Source organism: Scophthalmus maximus, chromosome 4, assembly GCF_022379125.1.
Source record: "Scophthalmus maximus strain ysfricsl-2021 chromosome 4, ASM2237912v1, whole genome shotgun sequence".
NCBI classification, from domain to species: Eukaryota; Metazoa; Chordata; class Actinopteri; order Pleuronectiformes; family Scophthalmidae; genus Scophthalmus; species Scophthalmus maximus.
In genome coordinates this window covers 28,391,131-28,411,593 of record NC_061518.1, presented here as the reverse complement: position 1 = coordinate 28,411,593, position 20,463 = coordinate 28,391,131, and the positions used below count along the sequence as shown (strand labels likewise).

General features: G+C 41.4%; 1 protein-coding gene across 1 annotated transcript in view; it reads left to right on the top strand.

Moving 5' to 3' along the window:
* Positions 1-795: 795 nt before the first annotated feature.
* The window catches only part of ccdc102a (coiled-coil domain containing 102A), a 78,687-nt gene continuing 59,019 nt past the window's right edge, over positions 796-20,463 (top strand). The window contains exon 1 of the mRNA XM_035628190.2: positions 796-966. The gene's annotated coding sequence lies outside the window, so the exon portion shown is untranslated. The remainder of the gene's footprint in view (positions 967-20,463) is intronic.

The window sequence follows — 20,463 nt, the reverse complement described above, 5'->3', positions numbered from 1 at the left end:
CAAAGCAGCGAAAATAATTCAAGTTTTTAAGTTTCAAAAGGGTGCTTTCAAATCCAGTAATCAGTGTTGACATATGTAATAAACATTTGTTCACAATGCATAGCTCAGTTGAGCTGTTTCTGACAACAGACCCAATGCTGCTCTCATGCTGTACAACTTTTTTTTTCACAGGGAAGTAATGCAATGTTCAAGCATACAATGCAACAGCAAAAACATTTAAAAAGGATAAAAGTAAATAAAAGATTAACATACATTAGAATACAAACAGGAGGTGTTGTTGATATTGTTCTTTGCTGGACAATTTGGAGTCTCTTAATACAGTATTAAAAGTAAATCATTTTTTTTTTAAGTGATTTTTTTAAAAACCGAAGTATATGTTTTAAAATCTGAAAAGCAGTCCAATAAATGCAAATGATTTGGTGTTCCCATCATATAATTACTACAATAGAGATAGGAAATTCTTATTGTAAATATAACAATTTATAACTTACAAGAGCAGATGTTCCCGATAACAGAACTATATTCACAAGAAGTATGATTTATTCCTGTAATATCTATGACTGACTGTTTTATTTATTTTTAATTTTGTATCACACGCTCTCGTCTTTCTCCGGCTGTGTGGTCATTTCCACTGGGCGGTCTTCGCTCAGTCCACCAATGATCGCATAGTGCTGCGTTGCGAGCAGAACCTTGATTGGCTGTAAGCGGTGGATTGTTGTCATGCCGGCGGCCCATTGGTCGGTCGGCTTGTCGAACGCTGGAGACCCCCCCCCCCCCCCCCCCCCCCCTCTCCTCTTTGAGGACGTCGTTTCTACCCGGAGCAGAGGGAAAGAACAGCCGAAATAGCTCGGGAGTGGGGCGGAGGGCAGTGGGAGCAGAAGAGGGGAATCCTGAGCTGCTCCTCGGGGATAAATATCCGTGATCCAGGCGGTGATAAGAGTAGAGTTTCCCGGGACTTCCTTTACGGTACGTCCTCCCCTGCTTCTGTTGATATTGTGGCGAAGAGACACACCGGTGTCCAATGACACGAAAACCACCATGTTCCTCTCTGTTTCTCTTCATGTACGCCTCCTTTATATGTATATTTTTTGATTCATAATTTACAAACAACAGATCTACATGGCACTGCGAAGGGAGAGTTCACTTAGTTGTTCTGATGTCTCCTGTTATGTCAGATCCATCCACGCTGTGAAGGGGAAAAAGCTCTAGTCTTCTGGAGCCACTGTGAAGTTTACACATGGGAGCTCTTTTCTTTTTTTCTTGTTGATTTGAAGTTATGACTTTATGATTTGAATTGACCCACAATGTCAGGAACGTGGCCAGTGAGTTCCAGAGAGGAGCCTGTTGTAGTTGTTGACGTGGGGGGAACCCCAGTGGTTCTTGAAAGGGCACAATTAGATTTTCACATCTGCCTTATTCTGCAGAAGACACAATCCTAAAAACAAAAAAAATCAATTGCGGAAGGTAAGTGTAGCCTAACCATGGAATGAACTGTTCTGGCCAACGGTGTGAGCATGTTGTCAGCAATGAATGGTGGATTTACCCTTAGCTGCTGGAAGGAATGACATTAAAACAAAAAATCCTGCCTGAACAGTGGAATATGAGGCGTAACCCTGAGGACAAGCTCACACTTTGTGAAAGGCGTCTCTCTAGAGAAAAAGAACAATCCACCTATAGCGATTGGAAATATGCTGAGATGCAGTCTTCTCGGTTGTGGTGGTCCTGCATCAGCTTCATGTGAAGTGTGTCATGAAGGTAGGGCAGGTTTTGAACAGATTTAACCATTGCTTTAACAAGAAAAAGATAGAAATTGAGTGAATATAGGTACCTATGTTGAAGTTATACAGATGTAGTAAATATTTTTGTGTATACTTCATATTGATAGGTTAAAAACTTGTTGTTTGATGCTCACTGCATTGACAACACTTATCCCAAACCCTAAGTATGTTAAACTGGCAATCACTAAAAGCTGACATAAGGTGTGTGGTTATAGACCCATAATTTATCTATATTATTTAATCATACAGTTCCTAATTTACCCTTGTGTTGTGTATGGTGTATGTAAAATACTCAAACTCTTGAAGATTTTTTTTCCCATGTATTTTTATTGTTTGTAAGACAAGAGATGTACAATGTCACACAAGTTGTAATATTTTACAATGGTTACATTTCTCTTTGCGACAATCTACAATGTTACCAGAATTGTAGCATTTTAACAATTAACATTTTTATATTTTTATAAACCCCATCCAACCCTAACAATCCCTTGTGCCGTGAAAAAAAATAAAAATAAAATAAAAATAATAATAAAAAAATATATATAATAAACACAAAAAAAGGAGGGGGGGGTTCTCCGAAGATGAAAGTGTTTGTGCTTTACGTTGAAGCTTATTTACTAATGAGAGGGGAGAGTTGCAAGTTTGTCAAAATAAACCAGTAAAGGGTCCCAGACTTTGTAGAATTTTTTGGTTGATCCTCTAAGAAAGTATTTAACTTTTTCAATTTTTAAAATCATCATCATATCAGAAAGCCACACTGATGCCTTCGGTGGTAATTGTGATTTCCATTCCCAGAGTATTGTCCTTCGAGCGATCAGAGTTGCAAAAGCAATAACATTTTTCTTGGTAATGGCTATCGCAGTGTCATTACCTCTTACTCCAAATACAGCCATTAAAGGGCTAGGTTGTAGATCTAGGCCAAAAGCCACATTCAAAATCCCAAATATTGATTTCCAAAACTCTCCCAACTTGGAGCACGACCAAAACATATGAGCTAAGTCTGCGTTGGTGGCTCTACAGCGATCACATGTCTCATCTAGTTCAGGGTATATTTTGGCAAGTCTGACCTTACTATAGTGAGTACGATGGAGAACTTTGAATTGAATCAGATTCAGACGTACACAAGAAGAGGTTCCATTCACACAGCTAAGAGCTCTAACCAATGTCTGATCTGAAATAACTGTCCCAAATTCTTCTTTCCATTTTGTCTTGATGTTGTCTGTTGATACACTGCTAAACGACATAATTGAATTATATAAATTAGAGATTTGGCCCTTTAAAGTTAAGGGAGTCTTTAGTATGACATCCAAGTTTGAACTTTCAGGTATTTGAGGAAACAATGGGTTGTACGTTTGAATAAAGTGGCGGATCTGAAGATATCGGAAAAAAATGGATTTAGAAAAAGAGTGTTTTTTGGCCAAATCTGTGAAAGTAGGAAAAATATTATGGAAAAATCCTTGCATGTAGTAAAACCCATAGTGTCCCATTGTATAAATGTGACATCGAGTTTGGCGGCTGAAAAAAGGTGGTTATTACATATGGGACTTAGCATAGAAAGGTCAGACAATTTAAATGTTTGCCTAAACTGTATCCAAATTCATAGTGTCGAACGCACTACTGGGCTTGAGGAAAACTGTGATGGGGAGAGAGGAAGTTTTGTTGTTAACAGTGCAGGAAGTGATGACAGATTACAAAGCTTTGCCTCCTCACTGCACTGGGGCCTGAAACCAGTAAATTATTTTTTGCAGATCGCTGCCCAATAATAAACCCTGAAATTTGGGAGTACAAGCCCACCCCCTTTCCTTGGCCTTTCAAGCAATGTTTTTAAGTCTTGAAGATTTACCTCCCCATATAAAACTTGAGAGTAGCGCATCAATTGAACGGAAGAAGGATTTTGGTTGGAAAACTGGGATACTTTGAAACAAATATAAAAATCTAGGCAACACATTCATTTTGACGTAGTTGATTTTTCCAGCTAAAGAAAGGTAAATAGCACTCCATCTCTCGAGGTCAGCTTTTAGTTTCTCCATAATAGGTGTGAAGTTGGCTTTAAACAAATCAGAAAAAGAAGGGGTGATATTTATTCCTAAATACTTAAAATCAGAGTGTGATATACAAAATGGCAAGTCTGTGTCTGGAATCTGCTTAGCCTTATCATTGATTGGGAAACAAACACTTTTTGTATAGTTAATTCTATAACCTGAAAAACCGCCAAAGTCAGCCAGAATCTTCAAAAGTTCAGATTTACAGGATAGCGGATCCGATAAAAAAATTAAGAGATCATCAGCGTACAAGGAAGCTTTATATTCCATCCCCATCGTTCTAATGCCATGTATGGACGGTGTAGTTTAATTGACAAGGGCTCTATTGCTAAAATGAACAGTAATGGGCTAAGTGGGCAACCTTGACGCGTACCCCTAGATAAAGGAAAATACTGTGAACGTAATTTATTAGTGACTACTGCAGCTTTTGGAGATGAATACCATAGACGAACCCAAGACATAAATTTCGGACCAAACCCAAACTTACCCAGTACAGTAAAAAGATACTCCCATTCTACTCTGTCGAATGCCTTCTCCACGTCTAGGGAGACCACCACCTCAGGTCCTCCCCCAGACGCCGGAGAATGCACCACATTCAGGAGTCTACGAATGTTAATGAATGAGTGACGGCCTCTCACAAAACCGGTTTGATCATTTGAAATGATATCTGATACTATGGTGTCTATTCGAGAGGCCAGAATTTTCGACAGTATCTTAATGTCCACGTTCAGCAAAGAGATAGGCCTATAAGAGCTGCAATCCACCGGATCTTTTCCAGGCTTCAGTAAAACTGTAGTGAGAGCCTCTGTGAGGCTCTGTGGGAGAGCTGTCTGTTCAAAGAGTACTTAAACATATTAAGAAGTAAGGGGATCAGTTTTAAGGAGAATTTTTTTATAGAATTCGACTGGGAAGCCGTCCGGCCCAGGGGCCTTCCCGCTCTGCATGTCCTTTATTGAATTCCGAACTTCCTGTCGGTTTAGGGGTTATTCCAGGTTGTCCCGTTGTTCCTGTGCAATTGTTGGAGTATTCAGGGTTTCTAAAAACCATAGAAGAAGTGTCCAGAGGAAATTCTGAGTTATGTAGCTAAGAATAATATTATTTTATTTATTAATTTCCTGGGGATCTATTGTCAATTCTTGAGGTGTTTTCCTAATTGTTGATATGAGTTGGGAGGACGACTTAGCCTTTAACCGGTGGGCGAGTAGGCGTCCTGCCTTCTCCCCATGTTCATAAAAGAATGCTTGTGATCTTTACAAGTTATGTTCAGTCTTTTCAGTAGATAATAAATCATATTTTCCTTTCAGATTTAATTTTTCTTTGTATAGTTCAGGTTGTTGGATTTGTTGAATATTGGTTATCGATTTTAAGAACAGAATCAATGAGCTCTTCCTGTCTTTGTTTTATTTTTTTTACGTGAAGCTGAAAATGATATTATCTGTACCCTCAGTACGACTTTTAATGTTTCCCATAATATGGATGGTGATACAGAGTCGTTCTGATTCGTTCATTAAAATGAAATCTTTGCTTTAGACAAGAACTGACAAAAGTCTGCATCGGAAAGTAATGCCGTGTTAAGTCTCCAGGCTGGCCTTGGTGGGTAATTAAGTGTAAAGCCAATGTCAAGAATAATGGGTGCATGATCAGATTCTACAATAGTAGAGTAGTAGTAGATTTCACTGAGGGAAGAAGACGCTTATCAATGAAAAAATAATCTATTCTTGAATAAGACTGATGGACATGTGAAAAACAAGAGAATCATTTTTTGTTCGGGTACAAAAATCTCCACGGGTCTATACAGCCAAGGTGCGTCATAAGACTAAAAAGAGCTCTGGACATTTTTTATGGAGGTGCAGATTTGGTACTTGACTGGTCCATGGCTGTGTCCATCACAGTTCACATATCCGCCAAATATTAGTTGATGTGTAATTAAATCTGGTAATAAGGTGATTATCTTCCTGAAAAAATCTGTATCATCCTAGTTGGGGGCATAAATGCTAACTAAAACCGCTGGGGTGTGATAGAGACGACCTCATACTATAACATAACATCCCTGGGAATCTGAAATTATGTTTGAAGCAGTGAAGAGTACTTTTTATGGATTATAATTGCAGCGCCTCTAGCCCTGTTACTAAAGGTTGAATGGTACACCTGACCTATCCAGGCCTTTCTAAGCAAAACTTGATCTTGTACCTGTAGGTTCGTTTCCTGCAGAAATGCAATTTCAGTGTGCAGCCATTTTACATGTGAAAATATTCGCACCCTCTTCATTGTGCCATTTATGCCCCTGACATTCCAGCTAACAAAACGTACTGCAGACCCTCCAACCACATTTGTGCTCGCTCTATTCATTGCTTAATAAACAAGCAAACTGGGTAATGATATGGCTTGAATGGATGGAGCTGTATAGCCAGATCGGTAAAATATAAAAGGGAGGAGAAAGGGAGAGAAAAAGAAAAAATAAATAAACAAAAGAAAAAAGGGGGAAAAGAAAGAAAAAAGAAAAAGTAAACGGCATCAAACTAACCCTAGAACATGTGGAAGCTCTAGGTTCGTTCTCTGAACAGTAACGAACCGCAGCTATCTTAATGCGACTAAACTTCCAATAGCCCATACGTTATTTCCCCTTACACCTTGCTCCCCGCTATCACTTTAACAAGTATACACACTCAGCGCATTGACTCTGAACAGATGAATAACAGTGTAGTTACCAGTCAACATAAACAACCGCCATTATCATATCAAGTAGGCTGACTTTTAGTTCACAGCCCATATCACACTGACAAATTAACCAACCCTCTGAGATATTGATCATTTCAGCTAGATGAAGCAAGTTTACTTGAAGTTCTGTCAGTCTCAGATTAGTCCATTTGAGTCAGAATCAGTCTATTGGGATGCGGCAACCCGACGGTCATAGAACACCCTGGCAGCTTTGGGTGAGTGGAAGACAAGAGTCTCATCCTCAAACTGAACCCGGAGACGTGCAGGGTGTAGCAGACTGAATCTTATCTTCTTCTCATAGAGGAGCTGCTTGACGTTTTTAAATGCTGCGAGTTTCTTCGCAGACATGTCCGGGTAGATCCTCAGTTTGGAGCCGTTAAACTCCACGTCGTGCGTCGGGCCCCACCGCAATGCCCTTTCTTTCTCCTGGAAATGATGAAACCACACCACAAAGGGACGGGGCGGCTGCCCTTCTCTGGGTCTTAGGCCGGGAGAACGATGAGCCAGCTCCAGCTCTGGGGGGTCACAAAAACCTCCTCACCCATCACCTCCACCAGCAGGTCGGATACAAACTTGACAGTGGGCTTGCCATTCTCGCTGTCCTCTGGGATGTTTAAGATCTTAAGGTTTGCTCTATGAGAGGGGTTTTCCAGGTCATCCACACGTTCGAGCAGTGTTGCATTTTGCTCCTTTAGTTGTTTTATTTTCCCGTCTGCCCGTGAATATCGCACTGAAGTTATCCCCAGCCAGAGGTTCGGTTGCGCTTAGCCTAGCTTGAAAGCTAGTAACAGTCTCTGTTATTGCATTCAGGGAGGACTGGAGAGGGGCAATCCACTCTTGAATTAAAGCAGATATGTCCTGTCTGAGTGAAGACCGTTGTTTCGACAACTTGGCTACAAGCTGGCTCACGGAAACACCCTCGGCGTTTGAAGTCGTTCCACCACTGTGTGGGCTAGTGCTAGCCGGGCGCACTGGCCGGCTTATTCTTACTCATATCGTCAATGTTGAGGGCCTTTTGTCTGTCTGATACTAGCAGTGAAATGCCCTGAGCAGCGTTTTTAAAAGTAAATATTGAAAGGTTGGGCGGGGAGCTCTGCCTTCTCGCGTCCTACCCCTGCCTGGCCAAACCGGAAGTCATCCAAACTCTTGAAGATTTGATGCTAACAATTCTTGCATTGAACTTATTGTCTCTCTAGCATTGAGCAATGCAGAACATATTCATGCAGCACTTTCTCATATTTCCTTTGTGTCGACCATGGCTTTCGTGGTAAAATGACTCTACATTAGACTCTACATTAACTGAGGCTGAGTCTCCCAGGGTTAAAGCCCCAGTGTGTAATTTTTGTAATTTTTTGCCGACATCTGGTGGTAAAGTTGCAAACCGCAACCAACTGAGCCGCCGACAGGGGACACTTTATGGTGGTGCACCGTTGATTCCATTTCCGGGATTCTGGCAAACATGGTGACTTACACGGAGGTCGGGTCCACCTCATGTGTAACTATATTCAACTCATTCAAAGTTGACGAAAAAAAGATTATACATATATGAACACATAGTTTTGAATAAGTTTCTGTGAATAAGTTCTTCTAAATATTACACACTGTAACTTTAAATGAAGGCTACATACGCGGTCATTTGTTTTAATTATAACATCACTCCTGCTACAATTATGCCTGGTGTCCACACAACTCTGGTGTTTTCCAGCCACTACAGTGTTGACCTTTGGAAAAGCTGCTGGCCCAGCATTAGTTTGAAAACACTGGGCTTGTGTTTTATTATGGACTGGCAGAAACGAGAACTTGACAATGATGCAGACGCACACGTTCATCTCCTGATTGGTTCTTATCAGTCTCGACTCGATTACCAACAGTGGGTCCAAAGCATTCCACGCCGTTGTCAGTCCTAGAAAAGAAAATTCCCAGTTCTTACTCTTCGCCATTGCTGTTCCGCATTATTAGTATTTTCTGTAATCCACCAGCTGCAAATTGACAATCTGCTTCTTGTTTACACCGGCACTCACATTACCAAGGTGCACATGTCATATGTGTTTTCAAACATTTGTGCAGACGGAGAAGAGAGAGGTGCAGGAATGGACAGTATGAGGAAACTGATGGTCTTACTCAACATTAGGACATCTAAACCTTTTCAAGTAATAACCCAAATCAAAATTATGAACCTGAATACAAGGATAATGTCTCCGTTAAATGCATATCAAATCAATAGTGCTCACAATACCAGTATTTTAGTACTTACAAATTGATTGTGGGGAATTAAATGTAAAATTAGGCAAATGTCTGTTGTTTCAGTGCTGCTTACATTTATTTCAACATTTTCCGGACATGAATTAGACTGCAAGTGAAGTAGTCAAATTTCAAACAATAACCTAGTCCTACACAGAGAGTTTGGAATTTTTCCCTAAAATAATCGATAGTTATTAAATTAAGTTATTATCAAACTTTCTTGAGAGGTTAATTGCCACATAATCCAAATGATGGACCTTTGGTTGGTAAAAATAAGCCTGACTTTGGACTAAACCCAATTTATAGATGACTTTTTAATGAGAAACTACTACTGGAGGTCCTGCTCTACGTCTTCTAAATAAATGTAATTATTAACGTTGCCCTTCAAAAAATATATTGCACATATATATGCATTAAGAAAAAACATTGGGCCTCATCAAGCAAGAACATGTTCGTATTCTTATCCTAAATCTCTCCTACATCTGTTCGTACCGCAAGTTGGTACAAAGAGGCCACGTCGGATTCATCAAACTCTTCACCTGTGCGTATTTGTGTAACTGTGCACGAGTATTGTAAATTAGCACAATCAATGCCCCAAAAATACCATATAAGGTTTCGCTTCCTGCCCCATGTCAGGAAGAGTTCATTACGGCATGAAAAAGGATAAATAAGAAGTTTACAGGATCAGAGATTGAAATTCTCTTTACAGACCCAGAAATTAAATAGGATATTAGGATATTTTAGCAGTGTCAGCAAGAGTTAAGTGACCGACTAAAGCAGAGATATAAATGAGTCACCTGTGAGTCGCACTGTCACTGAAATAAAGATGAAATGCATAGATATGAAAATGGCCTAAAAAAAAACAAAACACTCGCTACAGCGATGCTATCGATGACTGCAGGGAGGTCAGCGTGAAACCTCTGTCACAGTTATGGATGAAACAAAATGTAACATAACCAGAGATGCAGGAGTGTGCATGAAATGCTGGGTGTATGAACCCTCCTGTCTCGTCTGTAGTGAAGTTTAAACAACTGATCTCAAAATAGCTTTCAAGACGACAGTCAAGCAACTGTGTGCGCAACATGCATGCCAACTGCCAAAGTTGTGCGCTCCCCTGGCCATGGCGCAACAACGTTTAACAGGAACATGAATACATGTAGAATTATATTAGAATTCCAATTGCAGAATCAAACAGAATATTGTTGACATAATGAGGTGAAATTGAAATATTATATATACATTTAATTTAAATTATATATTTATAATTGCTTCAATTTGATTAAAAAACGACCAAAACTCTGAAAAACTTGGTTTGATTAATAGCAGCACCAAAAATGGTGAATGCAGGAAGTTTTCTCGTACGCACGTTTTAAAACAAATCTGTTCATAGGAACGTTTTTTGCATGAGTCCCAATGTCTGCATCCAACCTGTTCCTTAATGTTTTAAAAAAAAAATGGTTTGTTTGTTTTACAAAAAAACCCAACTGAAATATTGTTATGGCTCTCATCACAATTCAACTTAATGTAGCAATGGTTTCCATTTGCTTTTGTTTTTAAAAAGAAAATAACTAGGTCATGCACTGAGTCTATATTTTCCTGTAGTAATTGTAAACTTATTTATTTTTATTTTTTCTTATCTACTTCGTGGCTCATACATAGCGCTGCTGTCCACACGAAAGCCCTATGACACATGTTGATTATGCTCTATTTACATGTGTAAGGGCATTATAGAAGTGGATGAATCAATGCACATCTCTTTTTCTCCAACTGACATTTCGCCGACACAGCCTGGATGATCATGCCCCAAGAGGGAGGTCAAAAGATTTTCACGCTCATGGATACCGTTCCGTGCCTTGGTCGGCATCCCTAGTTAACACATATTAAGATGGACGCGGCCTTTTTGTTGTTGTCAACTAAACTGCTGCTGGTTTTAATTAAACTGCAGGTTCCTTCCCCCTGACAGGCTACCAGTCTCTGCTGGAGACCTTAAGCACATATTTGCTTTTTATGGAGAGAAAAGACTTCTTCAGCTGGAGTCACTTCCTGGGTGATTGAATTGTTTGTATACAGCTGCGGCTGCTGAAATGTTGATCATTTCAGCATCCTCACCCTGCTTTTGAAGTGGTTAAATTGACGTCTGACCAAATTCAAAAAGTCAGTGAATCAGGAATGAAGACTAAGCTCAGCATCCAGGAGAACAACAGAAACAGAATGTAATGTTAGGCTTGTTTTAAATCTCAATATTTGATGTAAAGCTGTAAGGTGGATCATGTGGCTGGCGGGGGGCGGGGGGTTCCTCGAAGTGAATAATACAGTGTCCTGAGGTTTTAACGCAGCAGACGGCACCATCTGTTTTGCTTCCTGTAACTGTCTACTCAGTCGGTGTGATGGCCTGGCCAGTCTGCAGTCTTCAATTCACCCTGCCTTATTTCTCTCTCTCTTGTAAACACACACACGCACCCACCCACACACACACACACACACACACACACACACACACACACACACACACACACACACACACACACACACACAGGCAAGTTTCATTCTTTTGTGTGAGTTCAGTGTGTGGTTGTCATGGAAACAAATAGTTTCTGAAGGCAAAAGACGATACAAGAGCCATGTGCTCCTTGTTCAGACCCCACGTCTGATCTCTCTGTCTCTCTCCTTTTGTGTGTGTGTGTGTGTGTGTGTGTGTGCGTGTGTGTGTGCGTGTGTGTGTGTGTGTGTGTGTGTGTGTGTGTGTGTGTGTGTGTGTGTGTGTGTGTGTGTGTGTGTGTAAAAAGTATAAAAAACTGGTCTCCTGCAGGATAGGCAGTTTATACAGTTTGTAATTTGGGACACTCCAAAGAGCCACAACCGGGAGTCCTACAGCTCAGCCAGATCCGACTTGAGGAAAGGAATATCTAGGGCCAAACTCACCTACAAGAAAAGGATTGAAGAGCACTTCAACTCTTCCGACCCCCGGCGTATGTGGCAAGGCCTGAATACAATCACCAACAAAGCCCCATGCAACTCTTCCCTACCCTCCTCTACTTCCCTACCAGACTAGCTGAACCACTTCTACGCTCGTTTTGACCGGGAAATCGTGGAGGCAGCCGTCAAGTTAGCTGTTTCACTGGACAAGGACACACTCCAATTCTCCACATCAGATGTCCGTGACATCCTGAGCAGGGTGAATGTTCGGAAAGCTGCTGGCCCTGATTGAGTTCCCGGACCTGTGTTCGCGCCTGCTCAGAGCAGTTGGCTGATGTCTTCACCGACATCTTCAACGTGTCTCTAGCCCTTCCAACAGTCCCCCACAGTTTTAAATCTGCTACCATTGTTCCTGTGCCTAAACACTCCACAGCCAAGGAACTGAACGACTTCCATTGCAAAATGTTTTGAGAAGCTGGTCCTCTCACAATTGAAATCCTGTCTGCCCGATTCACTAGACCAGCACCAATTTGCCTACTGACGCAACAGATCAACAGAGGATGCCATCTCCACAGCGCTCCACCTGGCACTCACCCACCTGGACAGCCCCAATACATATGTTAGAATGTTGTTTATTGACTTCAGTTCAGCATTCAACACTGTGATCCCCTCCAAGCTGATCACCAAGCTCAGGCAGCTTGGCATCATCAACCGACTTTGCAACTGGATTATGGACTTCCTTACTAACAGACCCCAGGCTGTTAAAGTAAGAAGTCTCTCCTCCTCCACCATCACCCTGAACACTGGCGTGCAGCAGGGCTGTGTGCTGAGCCCTCTGCTTTACTTTCTCTTCACCCACGACTGCGCTCCTATTTATGGCTCCAATGCCATAATCAAGTTCGCAGATGACACCCCTCTGGTGGGCCTGATTAGAGAGGAGGATGAAACAGCATACAGGGATGAGGTTCAGCATCTAGCTATGTGGTGTGAAAGCAATAACCTGGCACTCAACACAAAGAAGACCAAGGAGATCATTGTGGACTTTAGGAGAACCAAGAGCAAGGCACACACCCTCCACATCAGCGGCGCTGAGGTGGAACGTGTGTCTAGCTTTAAGTTCCTTGGGATTCAGATCACAGAAAATCTTTCTTGGTCCCTCCACTCCTCCAGTCTGGTGAAGAAGGCGCATCAGTGCCTTCACTTCCTTTGGACCCTTAAGAAAGCAGATCTCTGTCCTAGGATTCTATCAGACTTCTACCGCTGTAGCATTGAGAGCATACTCACAAACTGCATCTCTGTATGGTATGGCAACTGCAATGCTGCCGACCGCAAGGCACTACAAAGGGTAGTGAAATCTGCCCAAAGGACTATTGGTTCACAACTCCCCTCCATCCACAACACATATCATAAACGCTGTAAAAATACAGCCAAATCCATTGTCAAGGATGCCACCCAACCAAACCATGGCCTTTTCACCCTACTCCCATGTGGCAGGCGATACAGGAGCCTGCGCTCCCGTACCAGCAGGCTCAGACACAGCTTCTTTACAGAGGCTGTAACACTACTGAATAATCCCCCACCTCCTGTACAGCATCTGCACTGTAGCTGCTTACTTATTACCTGTTACTTTTTACTTCTGCACTGTTTACTTGTTTACATTCACTGTAATATGTCCAAAAACCTGTGCAATATACACATACATATATATATATATATTTCTTGTATATATATACTATTTATATAGAATGTCTATTTTTACTCTCTGTACATAACCCTCTATATGCACTTTGCAATATATACATATATATTACATGTATATTATTTATATAGAATGTATATTTATACTCTCTGTACAAAAACCACCATACTCCTTATCTGTCACTGTAACCCTGCACTTTGGTATTTAATGCTTCTTTTGCACTTCTGGTTGGATGTCAACTGCATTTGATTGGTTCTGTAGTTGTACTCTGCCAAATGGCAATAAAGTTGAATCTGAATCTGAATCTGAATATTTTCAAAAGAAACTACTTTTCCCCCTTTTTTGTAATGGTATCCATACAACACATAGGTTGTATGGTGAAGATTTTTCATTCACAACCTACATTATGTGTTTATGATTAAATTCTTTACTACAGAACACGATTGTTTACAAGAACATACGCCTGGGCGATATGGAAAAAAATCTTATCACTATAATTTGAGAAATCGATATTGATATAAATCACGAAATAAATCAAATCAAAATCTCTGTAAAGCCTAAAGGTTGTGAGATGTGAAGATATCATAATATTTAAACAAAGTTAATTTTGGTTTAAATATTTAATATATTTTCTGTCAGAACGTGATAAATGTACTGTAAAACATTATACAACTGCTGCTGTGTAATGCAGTTGCTTCAACTGCTACAAATGCCTCTGACACATTTTGCAGTGCACGTGATGCTACGACTTTGCTTCTAGTTGGACCTTAAATAGCCAAAATATCTCCACACCACCGAATTCATCGGACGCCTCCTTCAAACAATGTCCTCATCTTTTGAGCATCGGGCCGTGTCCGTCGGGACGTCATCTTAGGTAACGCTGGTGCTCGAGTTAACATTTCCTGCTATCAAAGTTCACCAGATTAATGGATTTAACTTTTAAAATGTACAAAATTTGGGTGGTGGACCTCAGACCCTTTCAGGGGGCCCCTAAATTTTGTTAATCTCTCAAAATCCTACGGGAAACACTGTGCTAGCTATGGCTAGTCACCCATTGGTTTAACCCATAACGCACAAACGGCCAAAGCAAGCTGCTCTCCCCTCCGCTTTACAATCCCCAAACCCTAATAATTGGGACACTGTCACACCCACGAAAATGACAGAAATGATGAAGAAATGATGAGAAAAGCAAGCTGCTCTCCCCTCCGCTTTACAATCCCCAAACCCTAATAATTGGGACACTGTCACACCCACGAAAATGACAGAAATGATGAAGAAATGATGAGAAAAGCAAGCTGCTCTCCCCTCCGCTTTACAATCCCCAAACCCTAATAATTGGGACACTGTCACACCCACGAAAATGACAGAAATGATGAGCCGCCACGGAGCCCTGCAAGTCAAGCTAGCATGAAGAGACAACAGCCTGCTGCCGCCACTAGAGGGCACTGAATTACAAGAGGAATGCAAACAGGCAATATCCGATCCTTTATGTGACAAAACGCTGTTCTAATTTCATATACTGTATAGGGAAAGATAACTTCCACATTGGTATCGTTGTAATTGATGTCTGTTTTTAGCTGTAACTGGTCAACCTCTGCTCGACTTGCTTTTCCGAAATGCACACCGTTTTTGGTAGTCAAAGTGAGGAGCAAACACAATTCCTGCCCCTTGTTAACTTATTGTTTGTGTGAGCGCTGGTTTCAAAAACAGCTTTAACTGTGGGACAGGATTTCATTCCTGCCTGAGATGATGTTTCCACCATGAATACGACATACTTCTTGTTGGGTCAGGCCTGCTGGTCCTCAGATCTGCTCTTTGTGTGGCCTGTGTGTGGCCAGGCCTTTTGTTTGACTGTCTTCCTGTGTGGAATATCAACATCCTCTTACATGTCACTCCACCCAGTGAAACTCAGGCCAAACCAGAGTAGCAGTTTGAGTCCTTCAACTACCTCCGTCTGCTCCAACACACTCTGACATCACTAACGGCTGCCCGCTCAGACTGTTTCTTCTGTGTCTGTGGAAGAAGGAAGTGTCTTTCCCTTACTGTGAAACAGATTAGACTCTTGAAGGACTGAAGCGCTGTGGTGAGAATGCAGTCCTATTTGATCTGGTGCAGTGTGTAGCTAAAAGGCTGTATGCTAGGCTGACCGTGTACCTTAAGTCACTGTCTGGTTAAACACATTCCAATCCCTTCACATTGTTTAGCGCTGTTGCCTCACAGCGAAGAAGGTTTGGGGTTCGCATCCCGGTTCGAACCAACCAGTGCCTTTCTGTGTGGAGTTTGCATGTTCTCCCTGTGTATGTGTGGGTTCTCGCCGGGTTGTCCGGCTTCCTCCCACAGTCCATTGGATTAATTGGAGACTATATATTGACGGTATGTGTGAATGTGAGAGAGAATGGTTGTTTGTCTCTGTATGTGACCCGACGATAGGTTGGCGACCTGACCAGGGTGTACCCTGCCTCTCGCCCAAATTCAACTGGGATTAGCCCAAGGCTGTATGCCCCGCAAAACCTTAATGGATAAAGTGGTATAGATAATGGATGGATGTAGGGGTGGGCTATCTGACGATCTTATATCGGAATCAATCAAACTTTCATCTCGAAGTTTCTGCAATGCTCTGGCAACCACCGATACCTTGAAGACTCTAATACAAGAAGTGTTGTTACAGAAAACTGCGGGTGCATTCCTTACAACCAACAGATATACATTTTTCCGCAGAGTAAACTGGTCGAAAGTCTGGTTGTACTTCACCAAAATCGATGGAGACATCGCCCCTTGTGTAACAAATTTTTAGTCAGTAATTTTAGTTTGTCATTTTTAAGTAAAGGCAGTAACGCGAACGATCTGTAGAAACATTTTGTGTAAGTGAACGTACACTTAACCTGGTGGTCCAAGTCCTGACCTGTTATTTTTTTATATACACGTAGCCCAGATGGTGAGAAAATCATGATTCAGATCGTTATTCTATCCCAAAAGATTGTCATTTGATCATTTGGCCAGATCGCCTAGCCCTAGATAGATCCCTGGGTGCTCTGCTCCCTCTATTTTTCTCTCTCTGTCTGTGTTTTCTCTCCAGCTCAGTGACTATCGGGCCTCGGACGGTCTCAGAAGGGTTCTATAACTGACAAAATGTGTGATCCAAAGACTGCTTTTTGAGTTATCTAACCGCCACTAATTCACACTGTCAGACACACCATTAACACAAAAGTAATTCATCCAGTAACCGCAAATAACATCAATTCCACTTTTGTTCTTGCTCGCACTGACTGGGCTCCGTCAGTCATCTATCAGTATAAACATAAGGATATGATTCTCCAAAAAAGGGTTCAAGTCACTTTGTTGCATACACCATGTTTGAGCCAGAGTTGAGTTGAGTAATTTTCATATGTAGCTTGTTAAGGAATGTCTCTCTTTCCCTCTCTGGCTGTGTCAGTTTACTGTCTTCTCATGTGTGTCATGTGCTTTGAGGAGATACACAACAATCAGTGGGAGGAGGGAACATGGGCCCTGTGAGCTAATTATCCACGATGGATGAAATAAAGTGGAACCAGAACATCATAGCTGGGGGACGATGCCAAGAAAAATGCTATTGATTCCTAAGATGTTGTTATCAAACCCTTATGACAAAGAAATATAATTGAGGCTGGCTATTTTACTATTTCCCCATAAACTTTCTTATAAACAACTATAAGTAAAAAGGCAACCAAATATATAGAACTTAAATTAAGAAAATAAACATACATTCTTTATTTGTAAGCATAAATGCACATCTTTTCTGTATTGATTTGATCAGCCAACCGATTAATTGGTCAGGCTCTATGAAAAAAACTATATATCTATGAGTAATGGGTCTGGTTCATGGGTCTCAATTATGGTCAGTTTCATTCCAACCAAGTCTCAGAGATCCAGGACATGTGGTCCTTCAGGTGTCAGTTGTGGGGCATGTGCAGAACTCCAGCATGGACATAATTCGGCTAATTAGTTTAATCTTACTCTGTCAACTTTTGTCCTTTTTGAAGGACACATTTCTCCTCAACAGAAACTCAAAAATATTCATATTTAAGAAGCTGAAATCAATGAATTCTGCCTTTTGTTTCATAAAATCTTCTTGAACAGATTAATCGGTTATCAGAAAAGTTGGCGAATGATTTAGAAGTGGATTACTTATGGGTTAATCGATTAACTCTTGCAGGGAGGAAGACTCATCCCTCCTCTGTATGATGAAATTTAACCTCACTGCCTTGAATCCCTCCTTAAAAACACGGTGGGATCTCACTGATTGGCCCAGATTGTACCTCACAGACAGACGCTTTAGATTAAAACCCAGAGCCTTTTAGATAGAATTTGCTTCTCGCTAACACACACACACACATACACACACACACACACACACACACACACACACACACTTAGTTGCTGTTTACTGACCGGTGTAAATGTATATGAAATCCGTTTTGACTGGCTGAATAAATGGTTATCGAACTCCAAACAGAAGCAGCAAAGAGAACTGAGTGTAGGTAGTGTTTTATACTTGGTAGGGAGTGTGTTTCCTTCCGAGTGTGTGTGTGTGTGTGTGTTTTCTGTCTATGTTTAGCTTTGTTTGTTTAGTACTTGGTAATTATGGCTGGAAGCAGAGTTTGAGTTAGGGCAAGCAGAGGAATGTCTTTGGTCTGCTCCTGCCGCTGAGACTTAACTATGGGCTTTACAAAGGCCTGAACCAGTGTCTGTGGCTGAGTTTAATGATGTACACAGTTTGGTATCAGCATGTATTTTTGATTGATTGATTGCTTACACACACACACACACACACACACACACACACACACACACAGGCTTCTTGTTTGGGTGGACCCAGCAGGCGTCATTGGTTGCTTCTGGTGGCCTCTTGGTGATCTGTCTTCCAGATGTGATGAATAGGAGCAGCAGATGTCCGTGGTGAGTGGAGTCAGGGGACTTGGACTCTGATTCCTCTCACTGACAGCTGGGGGCCAGTTAGGGTTAGTTTCGGTCTTAACTGAAAGTAAAAGATCTCCAAACCTTTAATCATGAGGGCTTCTATGGAGCACAAGCTTTCTTTATTTTACTCTGATATTAAGTGATGTACCAGCATTAATACAAAACATTACAAGCATATATACAAGCATTCACTTTGTGAAGCTACTTTATATAAATAAAATCATTATTATTATATTATTATTATATAGTCCACAAACACACAATTCCATTTTTCTTAGTAGTGCCAATCCAAAAAATTTATTCCAACAATTTTAGAATCGCCATGCTGATACCAGAATCTGTATTAGATGTTTTAGTTGCACTGGAGTAGTACATCTTGGAGCTAACTGGTGGTTCAGGAGCTAGCTAGTTAGTCTGTTATTATCCGTAAGTGGAGTCAGTGGTTTGTCACTATCATAGTGAATAAATCACTGACATTGACTTTGGGCGGCTGTGGCTCAGGAGGTAGTCGTTTGTCCACCAGCCGGAGGTTGGCGGTTCGATCCCAACTTCCACCAGTCCACATGCAGGTGTGTCTTTGGGCAAGAAACTTAACCTTAAATTGCCTCTGGCGGCTCTTCTGGCAGTGTATGAATGTGATAGAAAAAAGGCGCGGTGAATGGGAGTTTTACCTTTCTTTTTTCAGATTGAGGGATGAATTACTCAGGGAGATAGGTTGGCTTTTTTACTGTTAGGAGGAGTATACAGTATGGAAGAATTCTAGCAGGCATAATATCTGGAGATGTCGGCAAGCCAAAATCCTTTAGTGTGAACTGTGCTGTGAGTCGCAGTGAGTGCGTTGATTCTGCAATATATTGTTTCAATTTGACGTCCATCATGACAGTGACAAACAATTCCTGTATCGCGTATTCTACTGTGTCACGACTTAAGTGTGTTTTCGTGACAAAACGTACTCTGGAGACATTTCTCCTGGTGAAGGATCGAGTAGTGTGTGATGCCCATGAGTCATGTAGTGTGAACAGCACAGTGACTGAAAGCCTTGCGGTTACAAGACAGCACGTCGTGTAGTATGAGCTGAAGAGCGATCTTAAGACTTTGAAAATCTTGTAGTGTGTCTGAGGCATTAGGACAAATTGGATCAAATTGCTAGTGTTGCCTCCTCCGGCAACAACTTAAGCTCAACAACATTTCCATTAAATAGTTGTTTAGTCCATGTCAGAAAATCAAAAATCCTCCAAACAAAAGAAAGCACTGTGCAACAGTGAAAAGGGTCCCCCTCGAACAGTGTATGGCTTTCCCATTCATTCCTGTCTGCCTTTTTTTTATTCAATAGTTCATGTTTACGCGCGTGTTCAGAGTAGTTTTGTCAGAGAAAGTGAAAGAAGAAAGGGCAAATATTCGTGCGAATGCCGCAAATAAGCACAAATGTTCCAGGGACCAAGCTTTTTTACTCGCGAGACCAAACTTGTGCGCATGTGAACGCACCATTACGCTACATAAAACTGACAAAACATCAATCAATCTGCAGCAGTTAGAGTCTCCAAAGTCTGCAGGCCGCAGGAATCAGGAGTAACATCCACAGGCTGACAGCACAGAGTCTAGTGTCTGACTCTGGTACAAGGCTGCAGTTGGGCAAATACAGGGAGTGTGGAGGGCCGTGAGTCTGTGGAGGGCTAGTATCAAAAGCAACTGAGCCGAGCGGAGCCGTGTGTTATGGGTTTGTTGTACTGAATGATCTCAGACATACATACCCTGAGGGAAAATCACCACCTGCACCGCTTTGAGCTAAAATGTTGTCACATGGTTCATAACTGAGTGTACAACTCTGTTTCAGGCTGCATATGCTTCCATTTATATATGGCTGGTTAGTTTGATGATGTATAAAAGTTAGTGGGAGAAGGCGTCATGTCAGACTTTAGAGCGTGAGCATATGGCAGCAGCATGTACCAGTGTAAAATTGATTTGTGTTGAACCATCAGAAATAGTAGTATTCCATTTATTTGGCAGCACTACCCACATCAGACTTATCAGCACCAACATGGCAAAGGTCAAACTGCAGATCACACTGTTAGAGATAACAATACATAGAGATGCATGTGGCATTGATCCGCTA